We start from the raw sequence: 24,715 nt of genomic DNA, 5'->3' as shown, positions 1-24,715 counted from the left end.
CTGTGGACTTTCCTGAAGTATCTGAAAGTGCTAATTTCTAGCCCAACCCCAGTTGGAATTCCACAGTAGAGAATGAGGAGTGGGGCCTGTTACCTCTCCTTGAACAGCTTGAAGGGAACATAGTTTTTAAAGTTCTCTAGGCAACATAGTTTAAGTGAGAGTGAATATGCTTTGTCATACTTTGGATTAGTTTCATCAGCTGCTTCAAATTATTGACATTTTGTTAAAATATTTGTTTAAGTAATGCGGTATTTTAAAGTATGGTGTAAGAGTATGATATGCCTACACATTGTATATAGTTTGTAAAGACACTAAACTGGCAGACCTTTACTCTGCCAAAGTAGTGAACCTTATTAAACGTGTAATTTCTGAGTAAACTAAATCCAAATTATTTATAGAATTTCCTAAAATCACAGACATTAAGAACTATTTGCATCTATGCCAGAGATTTACTGTTATTAGCTGGAAAGATCAATTCTAACAGCAAATAATAGTCTAACTACTCATACCTCAGTTCTTAGAAGCATGTCCCTCCTGGGCTGAAGGGTAGGGAGGAGACCGTTGTATACCATTGTATACCATTGTATTACCTTGCTGAAGTACAATGATTCCTCTGGTGATGGTGGCTTAGCTTCCCATTGACAGTCCCAGAGAGGCTTTCTCATGCAGCTCAGCAGTTCCTGTACTTAGCCGACAGGATAGTTCCCAGACACTTTAAGAACAAATTCTCAAAGACCTATAAGCAAATGGTGCTGAATAGTTGTTTTTTTCTTTTTAAGCCACAGTTTCATTGTCTTAGTCAAAGTAGGATTATTAAGTGATTAATTTTAAATTCGTTTTTTAAAAATTAGGAACTTCAAGTATAACAACTTTGAAACTGGAATAAGTGTTTATTTTCTATTAATAAAAATTATCAGTGGAGTCTCCCTAGGAATGAGTTCTCTGCTCAGAGTAGAGGAGAGGGAAGAAAAGGAACTACTGCTAAACACTAGGTAGGATTTTTTTCTTCTTAGGAAACTTTGGGCTCAGGTAAGCAGGTTAAAGACTTAGTGTTGAACTAGACAGCCATGTAAGTAAGCCATTGTGTTATTCAGAGTAGGAACGAAACTTCTGTAAAAGACTCCACAGTACAGTACAGCTATACACAGTACACAGTACACAGTACACAGTACAGCTTCTATAAGATGGAAGTTTACTGCTTTCTGAATTGTTGAAACTTCAGTATCTAACACCACTCAGGATGCAAACTGCCAGTGGGTTGGGTCATCCTTAGTATATGGCTTATGCCTCTAGGTCCAGGGAAGTCACATTTCATTCTTTTCCTGGCCGATTGGGAAACATCAAGGCAAACTTTAGAGTAAGAGTCTTTTTAATTAAATGATTAGGATGTTTTAACTCACATCTCATTTCCCTAGTTTATTCGCCAACAGCTACCAGGAATTTTGTAAAATTTAGTATGGAGTTTGACTGCCATGGACCTAACTAAAACTGAGTGGGGTATGCATGTGGGGCACATTCTATTTCTAAGAAGAGGAAGGAGAATGATGGTGGGAAATAATAAGCAAATCTGTCATTCTGGCCTTCTGAAGTTTCATTACCCCATGCACTCAGCTATGACAAGGATCTGGGTATGGGGCGACAGAGAGGGAGAGGGATGCATGTAACTGGAATCTATTTTTCTTAAGATTGAGGAGTAGATAGCAAGGAAATAGATATTTCAACTTGGAAAACTACTGTGCTATGTCATGCAGTATATTCACTAATAGAATCACTTTAATGATGGGTTACCAAGAGTTTCAAACTACAGAGTAATAAATTTATGAGATCAAAATGCTGGAAGTAGAAAGAGTTGCATGATTCTGTTACCAAACAAACAAAAATAAAACAAACTCAGGGCCTTTCCCAAACTTTGCTGTCTTATTAAGACACACAGAGAGATGAAGCAAAGATGGAGCGCCCTCCCACATCACAAACTAACTTTCTAAAGGATCAGCAGATAGTCACTATCAAGTAAAGGAAAAGCCATTCATAGGAGTCAGTTGCTTAGAAAGGAAGTTTGACAATTCAAAAAAAATACAAACTAGGGAGAGAAATTTGGGTTGTTTTAATTTAATTTGTATTACTTTGCTAGGAAATAGAATCTTTGCAGTATTTTGAAAGAATTTGCAAGACCAATTTATTGTAAAAAACTAATCTATAGTCTTTCAAATTTGATCAGCATAAAGCTGTACCACACTGAAAGAAGGGAATCTCCCTCATATTAGCTTCATATATTATGCTGGAGAGACTGGATGAAGAGGAAGCCTCAGAAGAAGGTCATTCTGCATTTCTGTGCTCTCTCCAGCCAGGTCTGGTGGGATCTGCTCTTTACCACAATGATTCATCACCTAATCTGGTGATAAAATTAGGCACTGGAGCCTGATCAAAGGTTACTAAAACTCAAGCTTCTCCACCTTTTCTCTTCAACACCAAGAAAGCAAGACCAGGACTGCTGCCTCTATTTTGTTTTCTAATTTCTTATAAATACAACAATCTTCAGAAACTTGACTTTCCTAAAAGCTACACAGACATTCAAGTGATGTTTGCAAAATGGGGAAAAAAATAACTGTAATTGTTTTGGAAGAAAATGTAAGAGAATATTTTGTAAATATAGTAGGATGAATAATTTCTTAACATGACATAAAAAGTAAATAATAAAATAAAAACTAATGTGTTCTACTACATTATATATCAATGTTTATGCTACCCAAAGACCTGAGATAAATATCAAGCCACAGATAAGTAGTATATGTGTATAAAAAATTTGATGACATATATATATATATATTCAGAAAATATAATAAATAGAAATATTTAAGGTAAAAAGTATAAGCTCAACTGGGAAGAAATGTAGGCATAGAACAACAATAGTATATTCAAGAAAGAAGGAGCCAGATGTCTGCTGAACACATGAAAAATTACTCTACCTCAATTAAAAGCACAAAAATGAAAACAAACATTGGGATAATCCTGGGAATAATTTAAACTATGATAACACTAAGATAGGGAAAAGAAAATATAGATCACATTTCTTTTGGATATGGCCAGTGATTTAACAAGTCAAGTTTTCAAAAAATTAAGGCTAAATATTAATATTAATGAACTAAATGATGCGTATACAAAGATTTATTAATCTCCATGGGATATAAATACTTATATCCCATGGAGATTAATAAAATAAAAATAACAAATAATAAGGGGTTGGGGCTGTGGCTCAGTGGTAGAGTAGTTTCCTAGCACATGCAAGGCCCTGGGTTCGATCCTCAGCACCATATAATAATAAATAAATAAAATAAAGCGATTGTGTCCAACTACAACAAAAAAATAAATATTTATATATAACAAATTAGAATAAAAATAAATAAAATGGGCACTTAAAGCATAAAAAACAAATAATAGGAAAAACAATAATAACAATAAAGATTATTCAAGGACATCAGATACTGGGACCACCAATCACTAAAATATGGAGCTATCCATGATTGTGCTATATGGGGGATCTTCATAGAATTTTGAACCACTCTGATATTTCTTCAGTTCTCTCACTACATGATAAAGATAATTAATTTGATTCTACAAAAGAAAAGTTGAATATAATAATTTACATCATTAAATTATCACCCATGTTCAATTGCTACCTATTTTTAAAATTGAATATGTTGTAAATATTTTTTAACTTTTTTTTTGTAAGTATGTTCTTTGAGTTTCACTGGTTCCAGTCTAATTTCTAGTCTTTGAGCCACTATGAGTTAGTTTTTGTGCAGGTTGAGAGGTAAAGATATAGTTTAATTCTTCTACATATGAATATACAGTTTTTCTAGCACTATTTGTTAAAAAGGCTATCTTTTTCCCAATGTATATTTCTACACCTTTGTCAGGGATCAAATGACTGTATTTATGTGAATTTATCTGAGTCTTCTCTTCTTGTCCGTTGGTCTTCATGTCTATTTTTATGCCAATGCCATGCTGTTCTTGTTACTACACCTGTGTAATATAATTTTCAATCAGGTATTGGAACCTCTAGCCCCATTCTTGTTGTTCATTACATTGGCTATTCTGGGTCTTTCATTTCTCCATATAAATTTTAGGAGGTATATTTTTAAATTCTATTTATCTGTAAACATGGTAGGTTTTTCCATCTTCTCAGGTCTTTCTCAGTTTCTTTTTTTCTTTTCTTTCTTTCTTTTTTTTTTTTGGTGCTTTATAATTTTCATTGTAGACTTCATTGTAGACATCTTTTACCTCCTTAGTTAGACTTATTTCTAAAAATTTTCTTTCTTGAGGCTATCATAAATGGAGTTTTCTTGATTTCTTTCATGACAGATTCATTACTGGAATGTAAGAAACTATTGATTTTTGTATATGATCTTGTATCCTGCTTCTTGGGTGAATTTGTGTATCAGATCTAGAAGTCTTTAGGTGGAGATTTTTTCCCCCAAGTGGGGGATGAATCCTCAAGGAATAGAATCACGTACAAAACAATGATGTTTTGACATTTTTCCCCTGTATATATCCCTTCAATCTACTGCAGTTTCAAGAACTATATTGACTAGAAATTATCAGAGTGGATATCCTTTCCTTGCTCCTGATTTTAGAAGAAGTGCTTTCAGTTTTTTTTTTTTCCTTTCTGTTATTATGTGGACTTCCGGTTTTTCATATATAGCTTTTAAGATGTTCAGGAATTTTTCTTCTACCTCTAGTTTATTCAGTGCTTTAAACATGAATGGATAATGAAATTTGACATAGACTTTTTCTGTATTCAATAAATAAGCATGTGATTTTTGTCCTTGATTTTGTATGTGATTAATCACAGTTACTGATTTAAATTTGTTGAACCAAACTTGCCTTGTGATGAATCCAACTTGATCAGGGTATACAATCTTATCAACCTATTTTTTAATACTGCTTGCTAATATATTATTGGAAACTTTTGGATCACTGTCCTTCAGGGATATTTATCTGTGGTTTTCTTTGTTTTTGTCTCCATTGGATTTTGGTATCAGGGTGGTACTGGCTTCTAAGAATGTGTTTGAAAGTGTTCCCTCACTATCTGTTTCATGGAATAATTTGAGGAGGATTGATGTTAGTTTTTCTTTAAAGGTTTGGAAGAAATCAACTGAGAAGCCATTTGATCCTGGGCTTTTCTTTGTGAAAAGCTTTTTTATTACTACCTCACTCTCTTGATGTTTGTTTAAGTTTTCTATACTTTTATGGTTAAATTTGGATAGGTCATATGTGGGTACAAATTTTCAATATCTTCTAGATTTTTCAATATATTGAAATATATGATATCAAAATAGTCCCTAATTCGTCCCTGCATTTTAAAAATGTCTCTGTTGGCTGCCAGCACCACCAGCGCAGCTGTGCTGGACCATGGGCACCCCAGTCCTCAGACTTGTTCCAACAATCTGTTAAAACATAGTGGATTACTATGAAGTTCTAGGAGTGCTGAGGCATAACTCACCGGAGGATATCAAAAAGGCATATCGGAAACTGTCACTAAAGTGGCATCCACCTAAAAATCCTGAAAATAAAGAAGAAGCGGAGAGAAAATTCAAACAAGTAGCTGAGGCATATGAGGTGTTATCAAATGCTTAAAAACGGGACATCTATGACAAGTATGGCAAAGAAGGCTTAAATGGTGGAGGTGGAGGTGGAAGTCCTTGTGACAGTCCGTTTGCGTTTGACTTTACATTCCGGAACCCAGATGATATATCTTCAGGGAATTTTTTGGAGTCAGGGATCCATTTTCTTTTGACTTCTTTTAAGACCCATTTGAAGACTTTTTTGGGGAACAGAAGGAGTCCCTGAGGAAACATACCAAAATGCTGGCTCATTTTTTTTTTTTCTGTTTTCAGTGAATTTCCATCATTTGGAGGTGAATTTTCTTCATTGGATACAGGATTTACTTCATTTGGGTCCCTAGGTCAGGGTGGCCTTACTTCATTCTTTTCTACATCATTTGGTAGCAGTGGGATGGGTAACTTCAAATTTATATCAACTTCTACCAAAATAGTAAATGGGAGAAAAATCACTACAAAAAGAATTGTCCAGAATGGTCAAGAAAGAATAGAAGTTGAAGAAAACAGCCAGTTAAATTCCTTAACAATAAATAGTAAGGAGCAGCTGCTACGCTTGGATAACAAGTAATTCAACAAATGCATTTAACAGAAATGTTAAACTATAACAAGCACCATTTGAGGATTAACAGGAACTTTTTTTTTTTTTTAAGATTTCAGATGAGCTTGACTTTCAGTATAATTGTACCTAATCTAAAGTATTTATAAACACCTCATCAAAGTCCCTATTTGTCATAGACTTTTGAGTTTATATTTGGGACCACACAATAGGACCATTTTTTTTGTCTTTAAAATTGTTGTTATCTCTTTATGCACTTTGCTTTTTTATCAAATGTACTCCAAGGTGAGCCTTGACTTTGAGTAGCACTAGGACAAGATTGTATTCAAACACCAGCATGGATCTGCTTTCCATTGTTTGACGTGTGAGCCAAGTAGTGTCAGCCTGCTGTTAGCTAACATTGCCAGGATGAGCCTCTTGTAGAAATATATTTTTTTCCAGTATTTAGTAATGAAGATATTAATGCATTAATGGTAATACATTTCTGGTTCAGTATAAATTTAAGGATGTTTTCTAATTGTGCATGAATGCTGGCAACTTAGTAAAGTTTTGACAATTGTTTAAATACGTAATGTTAAGCTTAGATTTAAAAAGCTGATAAACTGGGTCTTTGTCATCTGCTTTAAAAAAGAAAAGAAATGTGAATGTGTTTGGAGCAAAAAAAAAAAAAATCTCTGTTGATGTCTCCTTTTTCATCTCTAATTTTGCTGATTTTGGACTTCTATTTATTTTGTTTATTTTGGCAAGGGGTGTATCAATATTGTTAACTCTTCAAAGACCCTACTCTTTGTTGTATAAATCTTTTCTTTTTTATAATTTTCTATTTTATTAATTTCAGTTCTGATCTTAATTATTTCCAGTTCTTCCACTAATTTTGGAATTTAATCATTCCTATTTTCCTAGTGCCTTGAGTTACAGCTGCAGATTGACTATTTGGGATTTTTTAAAATATAGGTACTTAATGCTATAGACTTTCCTCTCAGAACTGCCTTCATAGTGTCCCCAAGATTGTGGTATATTGTATTATGGTTTGATTTTAGAAATTTTAAAAAGTTCTCTTTGTATTTCTTCCATAATCAATTCTTCATGTAGAAAGAGTATTGTTTAGTCTTCACAGTTTTATGCAGTTTCTGTAAGTTTTCTTCAGATTTCTAATTTTAATCCATCATGTATATGGAGTAATATTGATTATTTTATATTTGCTAAGACTTATTTTATGTCCTAAATTATGTTCTATTTTAGAAAAGTTTCCATGAACTGCTGATAAAAAGTGTGTCTGTTGCTAGGTGAAATATTCTATAAATATTTGTTAGATATATGTTATTTATTATATTCTTTAGTTTAGAAATTTCTTTATTGATTTTCTGTGTGAATGACCTGCCTGTTTTTGAGAGGAATCTACTAAAACCACAAGTTACTTTTGTCAAGAAATATTTTATGTAATTAGGTGCATCTGTATTTGAGGCATAAATATTGGCTATAGTTATATCTTCTTGTTCTACTTCTAATTTTAATGGCATGTAGTGATTTTCCTTGCCTCTTCTCATTAATATTTGCTTAAAATTTGTTTTGTTAGCTTTGAGAATTGTTTGCTCAGACTCCCTTTACATGGAATAACTTTTTTTTTTTTTTTGCCTTTTTCCTCTCAGTTTGTATATTTCTTTGCCTATAAGATTAATATCTTGAACACAATGGTTGGGTCTTGTTTCTTTAATACATTCTGATAGCCTATGAGTTTTAATTGGAAAGTTGGGATCATTTACATTGAAAGTTATTATGGAGATAGATTTATTATTTTCAGTCATTTTGGTATCTTTCATAGAAATGATTGTTCTTGATTTTCATTTGCTTGATTGTCCTTGTGGAGAGATTCTTCCATTTGGAATCTCTTCACTGAAGAAGATTTTCATTACTCTTTTAATTCTGAATGTTAGCTTTGCCAGATAAAGCAACCTTGGCAGACAATTGTGTTCTTTCAGAGCTTAGATTATCTCATTCTAAGCTCTCCTGGTTTTTAGAGTCTGTATTGAAAAATCTGAAGTAAATCTTATTATCTTACCACTAAATGTGTTTTGACATTTTTTTTAAAGAGAGAGTGAGAGAGGAGACAGAGAATTTTTAATATTTATTTTTTAGTTCTCGGTGGACACAACATCTTTGTTGGTATGTGGTGCTGAGGATCGAACCCCGGCTGCACGCATGCCAGGCGAGCATGCTACTGCTTGAGCCACATCCCCAGCCCTGTTCTGACATTTTTCTCATGTGACTTTTGATTGTGATGTGTCTTGGAGAAATTCTTTTTTTTAATCATGTCTATTTGGGTTCTACATGCATCCTGTATGTGGATCTCCATTCTATTCTAGGGTTTTGTTTTGTTTTGCTTTGTTATTTCTGCTATTATTTCACTGAAATACTTTCAATGCCACTAGTTTGTATTTTTCTGCTCTCCTTTCTTCTACTGACCCTTAAGTTTGGTCTATTAATGTTGTCCTAGAGTTCTTGTACATTTTTTTTTTAAGTTCTTTTGTTGTTTTCCTTTAGACACCGAGTGTTACAACTCAAAAAACCTGTCTTTGAGGCCTGAGGGTCTGGTTTCTATGTAATCTTGTCTGTTGGTGATTCTTTTAAATTCACTTATTGTGTCTTTCTTTTCTAGGAAATCTGATTATTTTCTTTCACAGTCTCTATCTCTTCATTGAAATGATCTCACAACTCTTATAATTTCTCTCTTAATTCAGACAATAATTCATTTTCTAAACCTTTCTTTTAGCTCTTTAATCATTTTAATAATTTATTTTAAAAATTATTTCTCAGTAGTCATCCCCTTCCACGTCTCTATGTTCCTTTGTTGGGTGATTGTAAATTTTGGAGGTAGACTTGTTTGTCTATTTCCTTGTGTTTTCAGAAGTCTTGGACTTGTGTATCTAGTAAGTTTCATTCCTCCTACTCTTTGTGAGAATTTTTTTTTTTTTTTGGTAGGTATCTCATTTGTAAAAAGTTCGGTATTGTTGGTATGTTTTAGCTTCACTGCATACATTCAGTTTAGTCCAAGTGTTAGTATCAATTTCCAATGCCTCTCAGTTTGCTGCTACAGAACTGCTGAATTAATTCACTCTGATAGCACTACTGCAACACTGAGGATTTTTTATGAGCCATAATTTTGGAGTCTTTCTCTAGGAGTATATGTTCACAACTGGGACCTGATATCCTCCCCTATTCATTCCTACTTTGGGCCTAGACATTCATTGGAGTTTTTCTCTCCCCTATTCTGTTTTAAAGTATAGTTTAAGCTTGAGTGGGCTAGTTTGTGTGTGGAGGAAGAAACACTGTCACTTTGCTGAGTTGTGGCTGTAGTTCAGCTACAATTTCTCTATATGTAAACTTGTAGAGTATTAGCTGCTTTCCAGCCCCTCTTAGAAAAAGGGGAAATAAGCAATAGAAGCAACAGTAGTGATCAATATACAGCATATACACTATTATTACAAAAAGAGAAATGGTGGGGGGTCAGCGTTTAACAACATTAAACAGTTGCGAACTTCATGTAGCATTAAGGTATATAGCAAGTGTCAATTATGCTTCCTCATATAATGCAACAACATAAATGGTGTGGGTATAATTATATAAGCTAAATTTTTCTTGAAGATAGTAAAATTGCAGTTCATTTGAAGAAAAAAATGGAGTAGAAAGGCAAAAGAAAACCTAAATCATTTGAAAGCTATGTTAAAGAGGGAGTGAAGTAAAAATTAGTGGCTATAAAAAATATAGGAGTAAGATATAAATAAAAATAAATAAATAAATAATGAGAGAGAGAGAGAGAGAGAAAGGAAGAAGCATTAAATTGGCTGTTAAAAAGAGGAGAGAAAGTATAGTAAGAAACAAAGTGAGAGCCAAAACAAACTAACAAAAGTCAAACCAAAACCAAACCTCTACTCCTCTTCTGTCAAAAGAAGGGGGAATAACAAAACAAAGAAGGAATAAAAGTGATAAAATGAGGGGTAAAAATCGTATGAAAAATGAAAGGATTGTCTTTGCTAAGAACTGTAGACAAAAATGGCAGTTCACTGTCTATGCCTTGCTGAGCTTTTTTTTTTTCATTTCTTCTTGGACTATATGGCCCTTCAGGAGGGCAACTGCTGTGTGTTGCAAAACCTTAGTAAGCTCTCAGCTGGAGTGGCCTGGAACCTAAGCTAGTTATAATAGCTCTTAACTTTTCTTCTTGCTAGTTTAGGATAGAATGACAATTAAAGTTTTCGTCCATGCAAACTAGGTAGATAACACTCTCAGGGAAGGGCTGATTCAAAGTTCTAAATGTGAAGTTCAGGCAGGGGGTTTTTAGTTCAGACTTCTTTTTGAACTTTATTGTTAGATAACTGGGCATGGTGAGGCAGGCCTGTAATCCCAGAGATTCTGGAGCCTGAGGCAGGGGGATCAAAAATTCAAGTCCAGCCTCAGCAACTTGGCAAAGCCCAAAGCAATTCAGTAAGAGCTTGTCTTGAAATAAAAAATTAAACAAGACTGGGAGTATAGCTCAGTGGTAGAGTGCCCTGGGTTCAACACTCAGTACCAAAAACAAAACAAAACAAAAATCATAATTGTCATGAGAGATCTGCTCCAGAGAAAATAACTAAACACACACACCCTATTGCCCTACAGATGCTGATTTTTGCTGAGCATCTGGATCTGGGCACAGGGCTGGTGTTGGGAGTGGCTCCTGAAACTCCAGTATTGGGACAAAGCAACTAAGTCTCCTCTGGTCTCATAGAGTCCATTTCCCACAAATATAGTCTTTCCAGGATCAGACCAAGTGCAAATGTGCATGCCTTCCTATTTTTCTGGTTTTTCTCTGGCTAATCTCTTAACCTGCCAAACCTAGGGGGAAAGTGAACCACACTCCACTCACCATCTCAGCCTGAATTTCTCTGATAACAATTCTTTCTCTGCCCTCAGTAGGCCCTTACGGGTAGATTCTAGGTCTTACTCAGGACCTGACAGAGACAAGTTGCTAATGTGTTATGAATTCCTGAGCTCTTGGGTTGCCATAGCAGGAAGAAGGCCAAGCACCACTGCTCCAAGGTGCTCTCCCCCAACATCAGCTCTCTGCGTTCCAGAGGTGCTAAGCTGCCTCTGGGTCACACAAATTTAGTGAAAATCACTATTCTGTTCCACCAGTTCCATGGGACTTTATTTTCCATTGATTCAATTTCTTTGTATTCACCCCACTTACCCCTGTTTTCGTTGCTTTTCGTTCTTTTCCTTCACAGGGACTAGCACCACAGCGTTATAGTTTGAATTCTCAAGATTTCTTTCCTGCTTTGTGTTCAAAGCACCAGAATTTATGTGAATCTTCCAATTCTGATGTTGAATTTCACTGAATTTTCTGTCATCCACTTCACTGAGAAACAGTATTCCCACTGCTTGAATCCAGAGCCATTGTACCCTTCTACTCCACCATATCTGTCCCCCTTAAGACAGTACTGAGTTTATACCTTAAAGATTCATATTTATTATATTTTCTGAATATCAGTTTTTCTGTGCACATATTCTACTATTTCTGTGGATTGGCTTTTATCTTGGGTGGCATAGATATTGATTAATAATGTAGTAGGACGCATAAAATTTAATGTTTTATTGATTTTTTTTGTCGTATTTAAGAAATAATTCCTCACTCTACATGGTTAAATATATAAATTTTTGTGACAGCATTAATTGTGGATTGTGAAACTAATGTGGTCTAGAATTCAGACTCTTACTTGATGGTAGAGAAAAATTAAAACATATCTTGAAACACTGATATGGTAGGTGGAGGCAGTGGGAATCTGGATGCAGATTTTCATCTTACAGGTGGATGGTCCTCACATGGTCAATGTGAGTAATGCAATGGAACCTGAGCACTGTTATTTTTCCAAAGCTTTCCTCCCTGACCTGAAGGGGCAGAAAAAGTGTAAGAATGTTTTGTTGCCAAATGTGTAACATCATCATTTTCTTTTTTGCACAATAAACATATTTTGGAAAAACTGAGTTAAATACCCATAAGAGCATATTTATGAAAAAGAGTTTAGAAAATATAAATGATTGATCAATATATCATATAGTGTGTATGTAATGATACATATCTATATTGAGAAATTATGCTTTGAAAGCTGATTAATGCATTTAAAATAGTAGATATTTGTAAATATTTATTCTTAATGTGAAACACTTTGTGGTTTTATTTTTTTTTTTCAATTTCGGCTGAAAGATATATACATACTCCCAAGCCTGCCCCACTGGGATTATCATGGAAACTGCATTAGCACTCACCACAGTGGTCATTACTGCTAAATAATTAACCTTGACCTTCATTAAAGGTTCCTCATCTGCTGGCAATATTTATAACTATTATAGCAAGCTATTTTCTTGCTGATAAAATAATTCCATGGTTAGTAGTACTATCCCAAATGGGAACACATTAAGATTGACTTCCAGAGGCTTTATCTTTCTTCAAATGAATCCATTATGGAGAGAATTTAATACTTTACTGGCTCTAGAATTACAAGGCAGAGTATTTATGCAATGGAATTACACTAAGATACTAATTATACATTGTGCATTTGAAACTTCAACAATTTCATTTTCCATAATTACTTTTTTCTCATTTTAGTTTCAATAACTAAATTCACTTGTTAAAATAACATTACAAAGAAATCTTCACTATTAAAAGAAATGTTTCCAAAGATTTAAATAAAAAAATAACTATGACAATTTAATGCTGATACTGACAGGCTTTTTGTGCTTATTGTCCCATAGATTTCATTTATTATATTATAAAGTATATATTAATTTTCAAAGTGAATATGAAGTTACTAAACTGAGAACAGCCATATTTTTACAGGTTTTTTATTTATTGATATCACATTGGCATCAAACACTGAAGAATAGGTTTTATAACCTTATACTAAAGAGTTTTTCATCATTTTATTAATATGCATGCAAGCATTTAATTTACTGAAAATTAACAGAGAATTATATCTTAACATGGATTATAGTGTCCATGTTTTAGATTTAAGATTATTTCTAAATGTTTCTTCTGTATGTATTATATATATGTAACTACCCTGTACAATCTATATTCAAATTTCAGAATTCTAGGGACATTACATTTTTTGTTTCTTTGTTTTTAATTTTAATTAGGTATATATGACAGCAGAATGCGTTTTGATTCATTTTACACAATTGCAGCTTGACTTTACATTTCTATGCTTGTACATGATGTAGCATCACACTTATATGTGTAGTCATACCTGTACCTAGGGTAATTATGTCTATCTCATTCCACCATCTTTTCTATCCCCATGCCTCCTCCCTGCCCCTCCCTTCCCTTTGTCCATTAAAGTTACTCCATTTTTCACATGCCCCCTCCATTATGGATCAGCATCCACTTATGGGAGAGAACATCCGGCCTTTGTTTTTTTGGGATTGGCTTACTTCACTTAGCATGGTATTCTCCAACTCCATTCATTTACCAGCAAATGCCATAATTTTATTTTCTTTTAATGCTGAGTAATATTCCATTGTGTATATTTACCACAGTTTCTTTATCCATTCATCTATTGAAGGGCATCTAGTTTGCTTCCACAGTTTAGCTATTGTGAGTTGAGCTGTTATAAACATTGATGTAGCTGTGTTACTATAGTATGCTTATTTTAAGTTGTTTGGGTATAGACTGAGGAGTGATATAATTGGGTCAAATGATGGTTCCATTTCAAGTTTTCTAAGGAATCTCCATACTGCTTTCCAGATTGGTTGTACCAATTTGCAGTCCCCCCAGCAATGAATGAGTGTGCCCTTTTTCCCACATCCTCTGCAACATTTACTGTTGTCTGTATTCTTGATACTGCCATTCTGACTGGCTTGAGATGAAATCTTAGAGTAGTTTTGATTTGCATTTCTCTAACCACTAGAGATGTTGAACATTTTTTCATGTATTTGTTGATCAAATGAATAAAAGACGTTGAAAGTGCAAGAAATAAAATCAAGAATTAATAAATGGGATGGACTAAAGCTAAAAAGCTTCTTATCAGCAAAAGAAACAATCAACTAGGTGAAGAGAGAGCCTACATTTTAGAAGCAAATTTTTGCTACACACATCAGATCTCCAAGATATATAAAGAATTCAAAAACTTAACATACACACACACACACACAAAAAAAAAAAAAAAAAAAACTCAAAGAACCCAATCAATAAATGGGCTAAGGAGCTGAACATACACTTCTGAGAAGATATACATTTGTTCTGAGGACATAATTATGCAGATATTGAAATGTCAAAAAGGAGGACAAAATTACAAAATTATTTTAAAATCACTGTACACATTTAAAGTGATCAATTTAGCTTCCAGAGATTCCCTTCTATTAATTACTAAAATCCAGAAAGTTTCTGTGACTCAGATCACTCCATTTTTACAAAAGCAGTTCTTAATGCTGCATTCATAGGATTTTTTCTTTTTATCAAATAATAAAATCCAAAAAGGAAAACCTTTGTCATATTGATAATTGCCATTTGTAAGGTACTTAGTGTGTCTCCTGAGCTTTGAATACACAGATACAATGTCTCTATGATTTAAACTAACTCATAAAATAAGCACTGTTGCATTTTATACATGAGGAATTGAACAATGATAGAATTAAAATTGCCCCTGGCCACACATCCTGTAAATGCCTGGAGCTGTCAGCAGCACCCTGCGAACATGACCTCTGTGCTAATGCTGTCAGTCTGGTCATGGTGGTTCCAGATTCCAGCATGTGACTCCCCAGGGAACTTCAAAGGCAATCTAAAATCTGAAAGAAGTGTGTATGTGTGTAGGTGTGTGAATACTCATTGAAGTAGCAGATACCTAAGTGTACAATATTTAATCTGAAACACTTGAAATAAAATGTATGTGAAATCAAACAATTCAGTCATATAAACAAAATAAAAACCTCTTTTGGGGATGGGTGGAAGAGGACTCTGATTAGTTCAGTAAAGAAATGTATGAATATGCCAAGTAAGGAAAACATAACAGTTTCATTCATTTTATATCTGATTTTACCTTCATATTGTCATTTTCATTTTAATTTCAAAATTGTGGGTAGGAAATGGTGTTGCTACTAAAAGTATGGTTTAGGAGAGAATTAAGAGCAGGGCTTAGCATGGGGTAGTGTCGCCATATACTGACTCAGCTTGTCCTTCTTGATGATCCTCATGGTTTAGGGAGTGATTTAATTGTCCTATTTTCCCTGATCTGAAGATTTCTTTCAATACAGCTAAAGCAAAATGAAAAACAAAACAAACAAAAACACTTCTTAAATATCCAACTGGTGTTTTACAAATTGACATTTCCTCCAATTTTAGATGAGTATGGTAGATGATGCCACAAGACTTATTTTTCTTGACCATTTTGACAATTTGAGTTATGTCCTCATGATATATTTCCCATGTTGTGAATCACTAGTGCATTCTAGAATGTTCTTCAGCAACTGAGATTTTTAAAAGATGGAATGAAAGCCCCTGGATTGTTACCTTTTAGTCTAATGTGCATTCAGTTCAGCATATTAACATTGGCATAATCATGTTAGTAGCACCACAGGGCAAGAGGTAGAATTTTTGACATTGAATCCCAATTGAGAATTGGTAAACAGTAATTATTATTTCAGGATCACAAGGATGTTGTACTATAATGCAATTATTTCAGAGTAAAATAAAATAGAAAAGCAAACTGAAGTTTCAGTTTCATCTTGGGAGCTTTTCAATTAACTCACTTCTTATTTTTAACCAATCAACATTTTTTCCTCATTACATTGACATTGCAAAAAGTGAATTTTAGCATTACCTGCATTTATTAAATACTAAATTCTTTATTTTCCAAAACATTTTTCCTAAGTACATTTACAAAGTATAAATTAATTTTATTTTCTCACAGAACTTATTGAATGAGAATATCATTTAATCTTCATATGGAGATGACTCATTAATGTTGAATATTCTACATTTTAAAATTCCATAAAATAGCAACTATTTTATAGAATTCATGTTGCTATTTTTGTTGCTATTTATGTGGCTATTTAAAAAATATATATCATATATATATATATATATATATATATATATTTAAATGCTGTACAGTGTGAACAAAAAGTTTTAACACAAGAAAAAAAAGGACTGAGGAGAGATGCACAAAAGCAGAAATCCAATCATGAACATATGAACCAACAAAGTTATTCATCAACTACACTAAAATGTTATTAAATTAAATAATTATCAAGTTCTAAAATCCAAGTCCATCAATTCTCTTCCTTTTTTCCTTCAATCTCAACTAAATTTCATTATTAGTGAATTGTGGGGAAAAAAAAAAAACATGAGGGAGAAGAGCAGTTTTGGAGTCAAAAAAATGTGAAGCTTAGTCAGGCAAAGTGGTGCATGCTTGTAATCCCAGGGCTTTGGGAGACTGAAGCAAGAGGATCCTGAGTTCAAAGCCAGCCTCAGCAAAAGTGAGGCATTAAGCAACTCAGTGAGACTCTGTCTCTAAATAAAACACAAAATGATGATTGAGGATGTGGCTCAGTGGTTGAGTGCCCCTGAGTTAATCCCTGATACCCTCCACCAAAAAATGTGAAGCTCACATATTTTATATCCCTCTATCTCATGGTTTGCAGGGGTTCTGAAAGTGAATTCCTGTCATCAGATTTATTCACACAAATCCATTACAAAGATAGTGAAATGTCATTCTCTCTTCTATTGAGATTAAAATTACAACAATCCTTTTTCCCTACAATGACAGCACTGCTGCTATCCATACTTAATCACAAACACTAAGATAAATTCTTTTGATTGGGCAACAATGAGCAAGTAGGTGAGCTGACATTTTTAATACTGACCCCAACAAATTTAACAGGTCAGATCTCTCTGGTCCACATAGGTATTTAACCTAACATTTTATTTGCAGCACTCTTCAAATACCTTAATGAAACCCATTCCTGATGAGTGATTGAAGGTGGAGTATTCATGAATTGAACAAGCTTATTCTCTTCCTCCATATCATTTCAGTCCCAGACTCCATGTAGATAAGAATGCATGAAACCTCATCCTTTTGGCTCTTCAGTTTGAGAGGCCTATTTCCTTTCATATTTCTCCTTCATGATCATTTATGAACAAACATACCCACGGCTTGGTATGTTAACAGAAGAGATGACTAATGAAATCTAAATAGTCATAAAAGGAAAATTCCCATGAACTGGATAAACACAAGAATTACAAATGTGATGAATAGGAATAAGATGCTACAGAAATTGATATTGCCAAGCGTATCATTTCAGCCACATTTCAATACTCATAACAATTACTTAGAATCAGCAACACCGCACAGCTAATCAACAGCATCTGTTCATCTTCACAGCTGTTACCCCGGAAAAAATGGCACTCTCCTCCCCACTCGGCTCCAAACACACTGTGATTGTAATGAACACCTATCTTGATGAGGAATACAGCCTAACATCTTGGAGAAAATTCAAACGGAGGTCCATTTGAAAGTCATAGATATGTAGTTACCAAGGAAACTCGCACGTGAGGCAACAAATGGGCTTCACTTGGAGCTATGCAAGTTTATTTTATCTCAAAATCAACTTGCTATTCATTTTCACTTACTTCTCTCAACTGGTTAGAAAACAAGACAAAATGATAAATAATATCATCAGATGCTCTTTAAAAAAGTAGTTCACTTATTTATTCGTTCATTCATGTGAAGAAAATGCCTATTCTTTTCCAGCCTTGACTCATGCTTTCAGCCACATACACATGCATGCACTCCCATGGTTATTCATTGAACACAGAGAGGAATAATGGGGAAAAGGCTGAGGAATCAGCTAGTTAAACTGCTGTAGTGGGACTGAACTGTAGCTCAGTGGTAGAGTGCTTGCCTCACATGTGTGAGGCACTGGATTCTATCTTCAGCACCACATAAAAATAAATGAATATATATATATATATATATATATATATATACATAATATTGTACAGTATGAAGAGACCAGTTAAGGAGAACTATTCAGGAAGTTTAAAGGTCAATTTCTTTGAAGAAATATTAAAGAAAGATCTGAATGGAAATCTTTTTAAAAGGGGAGAAAGGAATGAGAAGAGTCTTGGGGTGAAAAAGAAGAACAGGATTTCCATTGGTAAGTAAATCAGTGTGTGGCCAAGTATGAATGAGCCAAGGGAGAGTGGAAAGAGGCTGAGTGAAGAGATTAGTTGAGCCTCACCTGTCAGTTTTGTGAGGGTTTGGGATTTATCTAAGAACAATCAGACACTCCTCATGGTTTATGACCAGAAGAATAGACAATAGAAAATTGCCTATTTCAAGGCAAATCTACTTCCAGGAATATATTCTTTCCAAGATTTTGCCTGTCCTCTAAATATCTCCATGTCTTCTATCAAAATCCCTACATTTTCCAGTTATGGATTTCACCTTTCCTTTATGACCACATGGTATTCTGTGTTGTCTTCACCTACAATCTGAAGGTCAACCTCTCAGAGTCCCCAGAACAGTATTCCACATTCTTATTTAGTCCTTCATTCCCTTTCTTCTACATACTTTCCAGGCACCTTGTCCTATATACTTTTCATCTCTCACTTCTCTGAATATGACTGTCTTGAGAAGCCTATTTTGTTAACCCTAATTCAGGTCTCATTAACTACTATTGGCTCTATTGTGATAGCTTTGTCTTTCACTCCTCAGACCTACCTTTTATCCCAAGATACTGCTAGCTAGCATTGTCAGGTTTGGTTTCAGTTAGCTTTATTTCCTAAATTAAAAATTACCAGAACCTCCATTAGTTTACATTGCATATTGACTCAGAGCTTTCTGTGGCCTGATGAATATTTCCCATCACTGTTTCTCCAAACCCTCATTCATGTGATTTTGCTGCATGTGTTTGAACTTTTTCTTTTAGTCTTTACTAATGATCCCAGTCTGTAGAGAGCTTAATTATGCAAGATGCATTTTTAATTAAGTCTCTGGTTTTGCCTTAAAAAAAAAAGCTATCATTTATTGAGTGCTTCTTGTAAGCATGCTAATTCACAATAGTGCTCCTATCAGTAATTTCATTTCACAAATGAGGACGTTGAGGGTTAGCATGCCATACACCTATAGTGGCAGGATACAGATTCCAACACAAGGTTTGTGTCTCTAGATTCCATATGCTGGAACACAGAACCATTCCCTGTTGTGAACCTCACTGTGGGCACATAGCACATTGTACCAATTCTGCTGCGACTTTTTAAAATTTTCTCTCTCTTGTCCAACTCTATGTTTTGTTCTAACTTTTTTAAAAAAAATTATTCCTTATTGCCTTCTGCACAAGAATATAATTGATTATTATAGAAACACATTGAACTCTGTCAAGTGTCCATTTTTTAGAAGCACAGCACTTCTGTCATATCTGAAAAATAAAATCTTCCTTAGTTATGAAATCTAAAGACTATGAATGCTGATATCAGGTTATGTTACTTCCTTATATAATAACATAAGTTATTACAAGAATTGAAAAAAATGTGTTGTGTGTATGTGTGCATGAGCACGTGTACTTTTTTTTTTTAAAGAGAGAGAGAGAGAGACAAAGAGAATTTTTTAATATTTAGTTTTCAGTTTTCAGTGGACACAACATCTTTATTTTTTATTTTATGTGGTGCTGAGGATCCAATCCAGTGCCCTACGCATGCCAGGCGAGCGTGTTACCACTTGAGCCACATCCCCAGCCCCAGCATGTGTACTTTAGATGTGTTCCTGGTTTGGCTCATATTAAAGGCTTATTCAGGTTTGTAATTGCTAGCACTATCTGTAACCAATTTCTACACTTAGTTCTTGGATATTTTCCCAATTATATAATGCATGGGCTCTCTCTCATCCAGCAAGGAGGTTCATGGAATAGTGTAGAGGAGAGTGTGGCTGTAGAGTCACTAATCAAGACCTCCAGAGACCAAGCAGGAAGCAGGTCTGATTTTATTGCGCAGTTACCATGTGTATATACTCGGGCAGTAGCTAGGCAGATTATAGATAGCCACCAATACAATTTCATGCTAACTATCCTTGCAGTGACCAGTGGAGGCACAGGCTATGGAACAAGCATGGCGACTGCAGCACATGGTCTCACGCCCAGGGCTGTACCTACAGGGTAAGCAGTCTGCCACTCACATGCCTAGCATGAGGGGAGTGCCCTGCCACTCAGACACCCTTAACATATTCCATGTATGCAGTATTCCATGCACTTGTCCCCACATCATAAGATCTTATTTCTGTTTTTTTCTAATAATACCCCAAATTGTACATAAGGAGGAAAAAAGAAATTGTGGTTATAAGTACCTTCTTATGTTTAAGGGTTGAAAGTTCTCAGAATAGAATAAATGCTTTATGATCCTGCAGTTTTATCACCATTATCTGGTTTGCTTGTCAACTCAGCAGGCAGCTGTGTCAATAACTGCTGAGCCTGGACCTGCCAGAATGGAAAATTTCTCAGACTCCACATAATTCTTCCTGTTACCCCTGTTCTGGCAGATGAATCCGCCCATTTCAAGCCCCATTGTGGGCCATAAATTTTTCACCTTTGTGCCCAAACTCTTCCTCATTCAGACACAAGCCAACTAGTCATACTAACATGCTAACAGCCACCTCGGCTGCTGTGGATGTAGCTCAGTAGTGCAGTTTGTCTACCATGTGTGGGGACCTGGGTTTGATTCACAGTAATAAAAGTAAAAAATAATAATAATAATAATAATTTAAAAAATCTTTGATTTTCCTTCTCAAATTTTTTTCCCCTAAGGATATTTTTTTGACATTACTGAAGTTCCCACATTCCCTCTTTCTAGATCAATTACTATAATTAATCTAGATCAATTACTATAATTAATCAGTTGCAGTCATCCTCATATCTATTTCATGACATTTATATGTCTTCACAAAGATCTAGTGGGTCCTGCTGAGCCATAATAAGATCTTACATATGGATATAGAAGAATGTAGTTGAGTCATAGTGGACTCAACCAAGGAGAAGCCAACTAATTGGTTCTTCAGTGGTAGATATATTTGCTTTTCTGACAATTTGATTTAAGGGTTACAGAGAATTGAAAAATGATGTTGCAATGGATTCAAGAGTATTGACAATCTATCTTCCATGCAGAAATCCTCAGATATTTATTTCATGGTACCCCACTGCCTGAAATCCTGATTTCAATTTTCTCTTCATATTGAATGCTTGATAATATCTAGCATCATTGTTGCATGTCCTCTATCATCTTTATTCTTACTTCCTTTTCTTTCAAAACAATTTCCCTAATAGCACTACAAAGGCTATCAGTTAGCTATTGCTGTATAAAAAAAAGCACCCAAAACTTTGTGTACCAATCATTTATTTATTTGGAGTTCTTCAAGTTTACTAATGGACTCTGGTTTTGAATGGGACCTTTGGTGCATTTATGCTCAATAGTAAATTGGATAGATATCTTTCCTGGCTCTGACTGTTTTCTCTGTCTCATTACCAGGGGCTGCAGCTGAAATAGCTGGTCTTATGCACATAGTTCCTCAGTTTCTGAACCTGCTCTTTTGGGCTAGGAAGGAATTTCAAAACAGAAAGAAAAAACATGCAGGTCTCCCTGCAGGATAGACAGGTAACCTGCACACCATCACTTCTGCTTCATTCTATAGAACAAAGCAAGTCACAGTCCAGTCTAAAAGGAAAAAGAAATTGAATACAATCTCTTAAAAGAACATTGCAATGGATATGGAGCTAGGAGTGAATGATTATAACTGGTTTTAAAATATACTGCAAACATACTCAATTCCTTGGCTAGATATTTCATCTGCTTTATGAAGCCACAGTACGTCTGGGCAAAAGTCACATCATGATACAGATTAATCCCATGACAAACTTTTAACGTTTTGTGGTGGATTTTTAATATCACTCAGAAATTCTTTCAATTTTCCCTCTCTGGAAAGTTTTTCATCATCAATTTCAAACTCTCTCCATCCTTGAGCTACCCATACAACTACTTCCACCCTGTGAGAGACAGCGGTAAGGTCTACATTAGATGTTTGAAGTTCTAGTCCATGAGTACAAGTCTCATTACTCTCTGTTACAGATTTTTGTAAGGAATAGAATGAAATCAGAAAAGACATTTTTTTGTGGTGTCAATTACATGCAACTCATAAAATTAGTGCATCATTTAAATAAAGAATAAAATTAGCATATGTAGTATAGAAAACTGTGGAAAAGTCTAGAGCCAAAATGTCTTGCTTTAAATTTGCCTCTTATAATTACTAGTAATGAACTGTGAGCAAGAGATTGTCTGTTCTTGGTCTCTGTTTATTAATTTTTAAAACAAGCAGATGAACAAAGTATTTGGTAGTGTTACTGATAGCAGCTAATATAGTCAACCCAGGAATTTGGTCTAGAGATATAAACAACATCAGTTTAATGTTCTGCAGAAATAAAACAATACAGACCATTTGATATTTAATGGATAAATATTTAAAAACTCTCTTCTTAGAGATATTTTACTCATGTATTTTTAAAACTTCATTTCTTTCTTTTACTATAAGCACATTTAAAGGAAGGCAAAATTGTTCTATAATAGATATCCATCTGTTACTTCTTTTATACTTTGTTACAGTAACATATTTACATTGTTATAGTATAATCACTCCCCATTAAACAATGATAAAATCACCACTTAGGAGTACTGTAATTTGAAGAAATGAAAAGTTTACAGATACAATGGATGTTTCCAAATATGTGAAACATGATGATTTAGTCATTACTATTATCAGCTTTCAGGGTGGGCTGCTTGAATTTTATTTGCAAATTTTCTTCATAAAATGTTACTCAGCAATTTTATGGGAGAATAAAAAAAAAAAAAGTGTTTGTCCAAAGTCAAGTACTCAGATCTTTAAGTAGCTGTGAGTGAGAGTTTGGAAGACCCTATGGAAGCCTTGCAATAGTTTCAGAGATTACAACCTTTGGTACTGTCACCTCATCTACCACCTTGCCCACTTTTTATTCCATGTTAGAAGCATATCCTAAAATGGGTTGCTGCTGGGAAGGTTTTGCAGTTGGTTTTTTCCATCTATCCTGTTGATCTAAGAATCATAGCTTTATGTATCAGGGGATTCATCTTTATTGTCAGAAAAAAATAGTAATATTTTAACATTTGAGACTTATTTAACAAGTAAACATTAGTAAAAAAATAAATAAAATAAAAGTGAAAGGCAAGCATTTTGAGGTAAGTCAGAATGAATTCACTATCTCTTTGTTTTCTCATCCATCTATTTCCAAGGTAGCTTTAGTTTTAGCTGAAGTCATGCATGTCTCTGACTTTAAAACAAGTAGTCTTCTCTAGTCTGTGACTTCTCACTGGCCTTTATATGGGATAGTCAGCTCTTCCAACAATCCTCCATGATTTTGATTCCCTCTACTTCCCCAAAAATGTACTACTACTCTTCCAGATACCATTAAAAATGTAGACAAACAATTTTGTAGATTAATGACTCAGCAGCTATTTTCATTGACACTGTAGTGAAGGAATATCTTCCCTAATCAATGTACATGCAACCATTGACACAATCAAAACACAACTCCAGGAACAAGAAAGCTCTAACTTTTCTCATTTTATGATGAGAAAATGAAAAGTCTTTTATAACAGGTACTTCCTTATATCTAATGCATCTGGTAAAAGACAAGGTGAGAAGAGTACAGATCTATCACAAAATATATATCCTAATATACTTCATAACTGGGATTGTATGAATCATCATGACATTTCATCACTCTGAGTTTGTGTGTCACCTATGAGAAATCAAAAGCTTTGGACTTAGTGATATCTATTGATACCTATTATCCTTTTAACACTGAACCCACATATTTACAGATGAAAATGCTCAGGTAGAGATACAGCTCCAGGGAGCCCTAAGCAGGACACAGAACATGTTTCAGCCTCTGTTTTTATAGCTATTGCTATTGATTCAAATGAATAACAGTTTGATTACCAACTGTTATAGTTGATATGTGAAGTATCCCCCAAAAACTTATGTGGGAAACAACACAAGAACATTCAGAGGTGGAATGATTGGGTTTTAAGAGCATTAATCTGATCAGTGCATTCATCTCCTGATAGGAATAACTGGATGGTAACTGTAAGCAAGTAGGATGTGGCTGTAGGAGGCAGGTTTCTGGAGCATGAATTTGGAGTGATGCTCCTCCACTTGATGTTCCGCCTTAATATTGGGCCTGATGCAATGAAATTTGGCAGTCTATGAACTGAACTGAGACCTCTGAAACTATAAACACCAAATAATATTTTCCTCCTCTAAAATTGTTTTTGTCAGTTTTTTTTAAATCACAACAATGCAAAAGCTGACTAAAACACTAAACATCTTTAAAAATATGCCTTATATTTTGAATATCCCAGAATGACTTCTAATTTGAAGTGGCAATAGGATAGTATTTCTTGAGTTACTCATTTTTAACTTTTCATTAAATG

The 24,715-nt window shown here is 34.4% G+C and overlaps 1 pseudogene; it reads left to right on the top strand.

Annotated features, from left to right (window-relative positions):
* The first annotated feature begins 1,472 nt into the window (after positions 1 to 1,472).
* Positions 1,473 to 6,189, top strand: LOC144253726 (dnaJ homolog subfamily B member 6 pseudogene; annotated as a pseudogene).
* Positions 6,190 to 24,715: the final 18,526 nt, after the last annotated feature.

This window comes from Urocitellus parryii, chromosome 3, assembly GCF_045843805.1.
Source record: "Urocitellus parryii isolate mUroPar1 chromosome 3, mUroPar1.hap1, whole genome shotgun sequence".
In the NCBI taxonomy this organism is placed as follows: Eukaryota; Metazoa; Chordata; class Mammalia; order Rodentia; family Sciuridae; genus Urocitellus; species Urocitellus parryii.
The sequence above is the reverse complement of the archived record's forward strand: the minus strand, read 5'-3'. Positions and strand labels throughout refer to the sequence as shown.